Here is a 9,611-nt window from a genome sequence, read left to right as displayed (position 1 = left end):
TATATATACTTTGCAATCATGTTACGTTATTATTAAAATGTTTCCTTTTCTTTTTACTTCTCGCTGCCAATCGCAGGTATTTTGCTATATATATATATATATATATATATATATATATATATATATATATATATATAAATATATATGTATATATAAATAGATAGATATGACAACATCACTCATATCAATAACAAAACAATTACATTAACAATCATCTTACGTTATTTTTAAAATGTTTGCTTTTCTTTTTCATAACTTCTTTAACACACTACATCTCCGCTGCGAAGCGTGGGTATTTTGCTAGTATTTTATATGCAGGATGTATTTTCATTGTTTCAAATTGAACATAATTAAAGCGTAGTGATTAATAACAAAAACAATATGTAATTATACTGTATATTGTGAAAAATTTATTTCTAATTACAAATAAATGAAATTTTGTCTTTATGACTTACGTTTATTTGTTTTTCTTCATTGTGTATTGAACTGTATTCACCATATTCATATTGTATACTTATGTGAAAATATGAAAAGCATGGCGTAGCAAGGGTAACAGTCTTAATATAACAACAGTAAACTACATTGCTACAAAATTGTTGCGACAGTACACTTAAAAAGCCAACGTCAGTGCGAAGGATTAGGCTGCTCCTTTCTCACCAGATCAGAAATTCTCAGGGCAGTCTTTGCAAGAGCACAACGAAGATCATCTTCTTCAACAAGTCTACTTCTGTATTTAGACTTGATTACCAACAAGCTGGAAAACCCTGTTTCGCAAAGATATGTTGTTGGAAATGGAAGAAGAAGGAGCAACACAGTCTCAGACAGAACAGGATATGAATGCAAACACTTGATCCAGAATTTTGTAACTGACATTGAAGATAAATCATTTGTCACTGCATCACTGTTAATGAGTTCAATGAACTCCTCTTGTGCTGTCTCAGGAACATCTTCAACTTTGACTGTGAATGGACTTCTGGCAAGTGCAAACAGGGTGTCAGGTAGATTTGAAAAGTACAATGAAATTTCATCCGCAAGCATGTGCAAGTGTTCTTTCACAGAAATTATCATTGTAATCCTTTTGTCAGGTTCAATGTCATTTTCCTCAAAGAAAACAGATAAGGTGGGCAACATGTAAATTTCATTTTCATCCAAATTGTTTAGCCAAAGCTGAAGTTTCATTTGGAACGATCGGATCTTTTCAGACAAATCGAGACATGTTGCATTTGGTCCTTGCAGCGATAAATTTAACTCATTCAAGATGGCAAAGATGTCAACCAAGTAAGCTATTTTCTGTAGTTCACTTTCATCGCTGAAAAGTGCTTCGAACTACGGTCTTGCTTTCTTAAAAAATGTTTTTAGTTCATCATGAAGATCAAAAACACGTTTTAAAACTTGTCCTCTCGACAACCATCTCACTTCAGTGTGAAATAGCAGAGCATTGTTGGACACATCCAACTCATTATAAAGTTTTGAAAACAATCGACTGTTTAAAGTACTCACTTTTACAAAATTGACGGAACTTACGACGCTTTTCATTACTTCTTGTAACTCTTGTGGCAGGGTCTTCGTTGCTAATATTTGTTGATGAATCATACAGTGAGTTCCGATGACTTTTGGTGACTCATTCAGTAACAAACGTTGACCGACATCCTAGCATAGCTGGAGCACCATCTGTGCAAACACCACAAACATTTTCCCAAGAGATCTTATGCTGTTTCAGAAATGAACCAATTGTGTCAAATACATCACGTGCAGTAGTTGTCGTTTCAAGAGGTTTACAAAAAAGAAACTCATCTTTAAATTCGCCATCATTAATATACCTCACATAAACCAGTAATTGTGAACAGTTTACAACGTCTGTAGATTCATCAAGCTGGATGCTAAATATTGGAAGTGGAGCAGATTTCATTTCTTGGATTACCTGATCAATAATATCAGCAGACTTGTCATCTATTCTTCTGCGGACAGTGTTATTAGATAAGGAAATTGCACTCAGTTTCGTAACAAATTTGGCTCCGATCATAAATCGAACAATGTCTTTGGCCGCTGGCAACAGTAATTCTTCAGCAATGATGTGAGGTTTCATAGCTCTGGCGATTCTGAGAGCCACCAAATATGAAGCTTCAACGGCTGCTTCGTTTTGTTGGTGGTACTTGCCACCAGTGTCAAGTCTGGCTTTCTTGACTCTGTCAGCTTTGCTTCTAAAATACTGGGTATCCTTGCCAGCAAAGCTCGGATGCTTGCTATCAAAATTACTTTTCAGTTTGTTCAGCTTCATAGACTCGGCTGATAGAACTTCATTACAAGTAACACATTGTAGTTTCTCAATTCTTGCTGTAACTATTGAAGTAAAACCATATTGTAAAAAATCCATCCATCCATCCATTTTCCAACCCATTGAATCTGAACACAGGGGTCTGCTGGAGCCAATACCAGCCAACACAGGGCGCAAGGCAGGAACCAATCCCGGGCAGGGCGCCAATCCACCGCAGGACACACACAGCCACACCCACACACCAAGCACACATTAGGGACAATTTAAAATCGCCAGTCCACCTAACCTGCGTGTCTTTGGACTGTGGGAGGAAACCCACGCAGACACGGGGAGAACATGCAAACTCCACGCAGGGAGGACCCGGGAAGTGAACCCAGGTCTCCTAACTGCGAGGCAGCAGCGCTACCACTGCGCTAATTAAAATATCATATAACAATAGCTTCAATAACACGGACTATAAAATGTTTGTTTATGCTTTACTGATTAAAAACGGATGTGATTTTAATTACATTATGAAGTGCATAAATCCCTGCAACGTTACATAACGTCATGCTGTTCGATGTGCAGTAATGTAAACAGTTAAAAATAATAAAGTTGATACAATTAAAATGTTTGAAATTATTCTGATTCAGTTGTCTGCAGCATCTATCCTTGAATGACAATTATAGTAAAAAACTAGTAACTACCAACCATAATAACAAATTTTACACATTAGAATAGACAAAACCCATATTTCCAGTGGTCTTAGGCGACCCTTGGCAAATTGTCATTCAACGCCCGACGGGGTCGCGACCCACAGGTTGAGAACCGCTGATTTAGAGGCTCAAATTTCGTTAAAAAGTCATTCTGTATAGTTTCCTCAGTATTGTCAAAGACAATACTTTTAAATGCAACAAAGGTCTCTAACTAGCAGCTGAAAGAATACATGTTACAGTTGTGGAGTGTGTATTAGATCTCTGTTTCATCTTCCTGCTGGGACACGAGAACTATGAAGAGATCTGTACCATTTATGAACAAAGATCATAAACAGGCCAAAATCCACATTTAATAACTTTCACTTGGAGATAGAATAATTTTCAACAAGTACTCCAAATATTCTTGCTACAATTAACTAAATAATACAATTTACTCATAACAAAAGGATAATAAAAGATCTATCTATTCTATTCTACTCAATCTATCTATTCTCTCCTGTGAGCCTGTATCTGTTTTTTAGTGTGTACTCACACTAGCCATGTTTGTTCCATACCATGCCCAAGCACAATTGTACCCCTTCCTAGTCCCCCACTGGAATGCATTTACACTGCGCTTAACGCTCTGTGCCCAGGCACGCTTATGTCATGACCAATCAACTTTGTGTAAATCTAAAACAAGATCAGAACCTGGTGTGACAGAAAGCATGTCAAAATGACTTTACTTATTTTGTGGTTGTTTTGGAGTTATGAAGGGCAGGATAATGATCTACCCTGTTACCGATTTATTGAGTACAGTACAGTATTTTGCTGTTAATCATGCTGCATGTCCCAGAAGATTTTTACAATGACAAATGATGTTAAAGGAGGAATTTGCAGCTTTCTTGCCAAATACAATTGACGATCATGCATAAGATGAGAATAAAAACCTGTTTTAACACAAAAGGTATTTGATGAATGAGAATTGCATTGACTTGTCGTATCATTGATGTCATGTCTGTTTTCCGTGCTTGGACATGTTTAGCGATCACACTGTTCCTGAGCCTAGTGAACCGTGTCCAGTCCCACCTCCTCCAAGCAAGCCAGGGAACAGTATGGTTGGCCTGGGATGGAGCAATCACACTAGTCAAACGAACTAGACTTTGAAAGATTATGGGGACAAATGTGTTTGGGCATGGAATGAGTTGCCGGTCTGAGTACAACCTTAATGTCTGTGCTGCTGTGTGCATCTAAATTTCCACTTGGGATTAAAAATGTTCATCTAGTCGGAATCGGGAAGCTGAGAACAGCACTTGTATGAAGAAAGGTCTTTATTGTTGTAGTGTATTGTATGGAGGACTCTAGAAGGGCCTTTAAAAGTACTGGATAGAATAAAATCTTTATATTTGAACTTGTGACTGTGTCTGCGTCAGTTGTATTCAGAGTCTGGGGCTCAGTGACACCCTGTATAGATGTATGGATAAAGACTTTTAATAAAAAAGCGCAATACTGATTTGTGATAGCTTAGTTTGATCTTTTTCAATTCTATAGAAAAGGAATTCTCATCTTTCAATAGATGTGGTCAAGATGAATAAGTTCTTTAGCTAGTGTGGTAACTGGCCCGGACACAGACAGGTAGACATCATTAGTTCACCCAACACACGTTTATGTACAATATTTACAAATAAAGTGCCACACACAACCCCAAAACTCCCCCAAAGTCCAGGTCTCACAATGCCTGTCTTTCTCTGGTCCTCCTCTACTCCTCTCCTCCCGAGCTCCGTCTTGCTTCCTCCCGACTCAAGCCTCCCGATAAGGAAATACCGGCCGCGCACCTGGAAGCACTCCAGGTGTCCCTGGTCTTCTTTCCCCCAGCACTTCCAGGTGTGGTGGCTGAGGGCCTAGGCTCCTCAGGCATTGGGGTGTCCCCTGGCGGTGACCATGGACCCCTTTAGGGTTGAGCTTCTAAGCTCTGTTCCCATGGTCCCCAAAGCCACCAGGGCAGTCACCCCGTCGTGGTCTGAAGGAGGCGTAAGCCCTCCTCCGGTCCTCCTGGGCGTGACGGCTGGGTACCACCCCCAGCCACTCGCCACACTAGTTATTAATCTTCTAGCATCTGCACCATGATGGTGACATTGATTAATTCTCAGCTAGTCTGCACTGGATTATCCTCCAAACAGTTCCTCAGTGTGTGTTTATTTTTCCTACTGAGTTTAGGAAGAGAAACTTATAACAACGATAAATGGATCTATACAGTCACATTAATACTCATAACCAGAATACAGAGTTGTGGCTCTGAGGCTAGGGATCTGCACTGGCAATTGGAAGGTTGCCAGGTCAAATCATGTAAATGCCAAAAGGGACTCTACTCTGTTGGGCCCTTGAGCAAGGCCCTTAACCTGTAATTGCTGAGTGTTTTGAGTAGTGAGAAAAAGCGCTATATAAATGCAAAGAATTATTAATATGTTAGCTGGCTTTTATCCTAACTACTAAGCTAGAATCAATAGTTCTCAAAATTAGAGTAAGTGTAATTCAGTTTTTTTCCTGTTCACCCCAGTGTAGGCAATGTTTTGTCACCATTCTGAGTTGGCTTTCTCCAGCACATTTAGAAGGATCTTGTAAATGTGTACTGCAGTTTGTCTTTGAAGTTTCCCATACGATGGTCCTCTTTAGCTAGCATAAAATGTATGCCTACTAGGTAGTGAGTGATCAATTGACTCCCTTCTTCAGTGAGATGAACACGCTATTTATACAGACGGTCTATCATGGTTGTGCACCTTGTTTTATTTTAGCAAGTGTGGAGTTTCAGCCCGACTACAGACAGACAAAGGACTCCCAATGTCCAGAAGACACATGTTTATTTTGTTTTTCTTCTTTACAGCACACACAGAGTCCCCAAATCCCCACCAGTGCTCATTGTCCTTTTCTTTTCTTTCTCCTTATCTTCTGCCACCTCCACTCCTCTCTCACAAGCTCTGTCCTCCGTCTCTCGACTTCCAGCTCCTCAAATGGAGTGAAGTGGCCCATTTTATAATACACTTGGATGTACTCCAGGTATTCCCTGATGACCTTCCTGCAGCACTTCCTGGTGTCCATGGCTCCGGAATCATCCAGGCATCCCCTGTCGGTGACCAAAGGCCTCCACAGGGTTGAGCTTCCAAGCTCTGTGGCAGCCATGCTATCCAGGGGGGCTGCCCTCTTGCATCCTGGGGAAGGTATTGCCCCTCTCCCGGTCCTTTGCTTCTCCAGGCGTCCCGGTGGGGCAAGGTCCCCAGTTGTCTGCCACACAAGGTTTGGACTCATTGCATTTTTGCCAACTCTGTTATAGATGGTCTTCCACTGTTACAGTCCAGCACTCCAGCCTTTATTGCAGCCACACCATAGGCAACAGCAGTCCTGCTATGGAGCAGAGTTGCTGCCAGGCTGAGAGCACCAAGCATATTGAGGCCACAACTCTATTGTTTGCAATTTGTTATAAAGGACAGAATAGACATTTTGGTTTATTGTGTGCCCATAAGCACCAACCTTTTGTTTGACAACTGGTGGAAAATTTTGTCCATCAAGATTTCCAGTTGTTGACTTATGTTTTTTTGTTCACTGACCAAGTGTTTAAATGGTGCATCATGGAAATATCTCTGGATTCATTTTTCTTGTGATTGATCAGTCTTATCAGATTAGACCCAGAAAATGAATTCCAAAGAGGCTTTGGGGGGAGAAAACTAACGATTGAGCTGAACTTAAGACGCTCCAGCAAAGGACTTGTGCGCTAATGCAAAGCAAAATGAGTGATGCTACTTTGTCCTGTACTGTATATGTGTTGACGGGGGCTCAGACCCAATTGCATTCTCACATTTTTATTCTGCTTTTAGGCGTATCTATGACTTGTTCAAAATCTAAATCTTTTGTGCCAACATGGAAGGCTAAAGTGGAAACTTTAGGTTTGGAAAATTTGATTAGCTTAACATTTTAGGATGATTTTTCATGCTTGTCTAAAAGGAAGTCTGGGACTGGAAACATTGGAATAATGAAAATTATATGTTTTCATATGCCCCTCAATTATACAAAGTGCCACCACTCCGAAAGAAGGCAGCAGGGCGGCACTGCCTGTTTTGCATGACCTCCTGTTGCTGCTCATTGGAAAGGGCAGATGAGTTGGTGTTTGCCTGGCCCATTAATAGATTGATGGTGCTTGGAAATGCAGTGGGATCTGAAAGATGCTGAAAATTAAAAACTGTTTATTACCAAAAACAAATAAATATTTCAGTCTAAACAGTGCAAAAGCCCAAAACCAAAATGACAGATTTCCCTTAGTAGAAAGTAGGAATACTAACCCTCTTTAAAAATAACTGAAAAGCTCTGCATTGCATAATAACTGATTAATTCAGAATGCTGCATTTTAGTGTTAAAACCTTGTGTCTTGAGGAAATCGCAACATTCAGCAAAATGAAGAAAATGAAACATCAAGAGACTGCAAGCAGTACACGTCATTTAATTAGTTAAGACAGGCTCAGTTACATTTTTTTAAATCAAGCATTAAGGCTATCTTTAATTTGAAGCATCGACCTGTTCAAAAGCCATCACTGTATTGTTTTATTTGGGCTGGGGGCTGGATTTTCAAAGTTAGACTTCACCTACCTAAAACAAAATAGGTGAACTTCTGAAAGTTCAAGAAGCATCACATACTGTGTTTTGCGTCAGGCACAAACCAGTCATTTTGTTTTAAACTAAAAATCTATATATATATAATTCACTAAGGTCATGCAAGACAGTGAGCGCAAGCAAGACAAAGAGCCACGCCTGCCAACTCTAAGACCATGGGATACGCTCGACATAGCCACGCCTGCCAACTCTAACCCTCCTATCGCGTCATTGGATACGCACGACAGAGCCCCACACACCAAGTGTAACTGTTTGCCCGCGTCCAGCGATGCTCTCGAGGCATGTGCGCTGCCTGCTCATGTGCCCACATGCAATAACTCACCAAACACAGCCTCAGTCGCTTTCGTCTGTGCAAAAGTCCAAATGCACCTCTGAGCCACGTTGACTTTTCACCGCATGCAAGGCAGTGAGCCACGAATGCCAACTCACAGAGCCCCGCCCATGGGTTACGCACGAAAGAGTCACGAACGCCCTCTCTAACCCTCCTACCACGTTATGGGGAACACACGACAAGGCCCTGCCCGCCAACTCTCACCCTTCGCAGGCATCTAACATCGCTCTGGTGACATCGACTTCTCAACTGTCACTCTGGAACAACTTAGTACGTGAACTATATTAAGCGTCACCAAAAAAGACTCACTACACCTTAATGAACAGGTGCTGAAACTTATCCCTAACGATGAAGTAACTTTCACCAGCGTTGACTCCATCGATACAGACGATTCTGCAGATCAACTTGCATTCCACAAAGAATTTCTTAATAGTCTTACTCCCACTGGCATGCCTCCGCATAAACTCAAAATTAAAATTGGTTCAGTCGTCATGCTTCTCAGGAACCTCATGCCAGCAAAAGGTCTCTGTAATGACACTAGACTTTCTGTTACCAGCATTCACCACAATGTACTGGAGTGTAAGACTATCACATCTGCTACCTCACAAACTGTTCTTATTCCCCGGATTTCCCTGATCCCAGATTCTAATTTGCCTTTTACTTTTACATGCAGACAGTTTCCTGTTAGATTGGCGTTTGCAATGACTATTAATAAGGCACAAGAACAAACTTTCAAAAAGATATTCCTGTATCTGCCAAAACCAGTTTTCAGTCACAGACAATAGTATGTTGCTCTCTCCAGAGTCCCATCTTTTCATTCACTCACAGTCGTATCCTCAAACCCACCCCATTTGGACAACTGTGTCTTTCAGGAAGTGTTCACTCATCAATAAGTAATTATATGCGGCGCGGCTAGTATTATTATAAAGCACAGTGACAATTAGGCCCTTTTGTTAAACCCATTACAATTGTTAAGACTAAGAAAAAAGGTCAAATGTAATTCTACTTAGAATAAAAACAAAGAACAGTGTTTTCCCTACAGCTACCTGAGGCTACATGGTAGATATTTTTCATTTTGAATGCCATCTTATCAATGTTAAAGCTTGAATATTAAAAAAAACACTTAAGTCTTTCATGGAATTTCAAAAAAAAAACTAAGAATATGAAACCGCAAGGAGCGACAGATGTGCCATGTCACCTAAAATCTAAAGACATAAACAGCAGACTTTACTTACAAAGCCAAGTTTTCACAAATAGAATTACCTGAATTTCAAGTCATAACATTAAGAAAATGAAAAAATGATGAAAAATAATCAATGCTGAAAAATCCTATCTCGGAATGAAACATTTTGACTGCCAGTAAACTGAAAAAGGCTAACATGATGTTTTGTTTATTTTCAGGAGTGGAATTAACTTTTGTGTGTGTTGCTCCTGTTGCAGATTCACTAATTGTAAGACTGTTTGTAGAAATGAAATTCATGCTTTCCTCTACATGTAGATACTGGGATTTATTTGTAGCTATCAGTTGTAAATTGTGGTTTGTTGTTTTGTTTGGGTCACATTGAAGCATCGACTCTACCCAGGCCCTCCTGTTAAGTGCTGTTTGCCCTTACAGCAGCCCTGCCCATCAGTTGACACCCGTCACTGATGCAGCAGTCTCACAATTTCAGGAGAA

General features: G+C 40.3%; 1 pseudogene; it reads right to left on the bottom strand.

Annotated features, from left to right (window-relative positions):
* Positions 1 to 624: 624 nt before the first annotated feature.
* LOC120524455 lies at positions 625 to 2,386 on the bottom strand (annotated as a pseudogene).
* Between the last annotated feature and the right edge of the window lie 7,225 nt (positions 2,387 to 9,611).

This window comes from Polypterus senegalus, chromosome 2 (assembly GCF_016835505.1).
Source record: "Polypterus senegalus isolate Bchr_013 chromosome 2, ASM1683550v1, whole genome shotgun sequence".
Taxonomy (NCBI): Eukaryota; Metazoa; Chordata; class Cladistia; order Polypteriformes; family Polypteridae; genus Polypterus; species Polypterus senegalus.
Note: the sequence above shows the minus strand (reverse complement) of the source record. Positions and strands in the feature narration are given on the sequence as shown.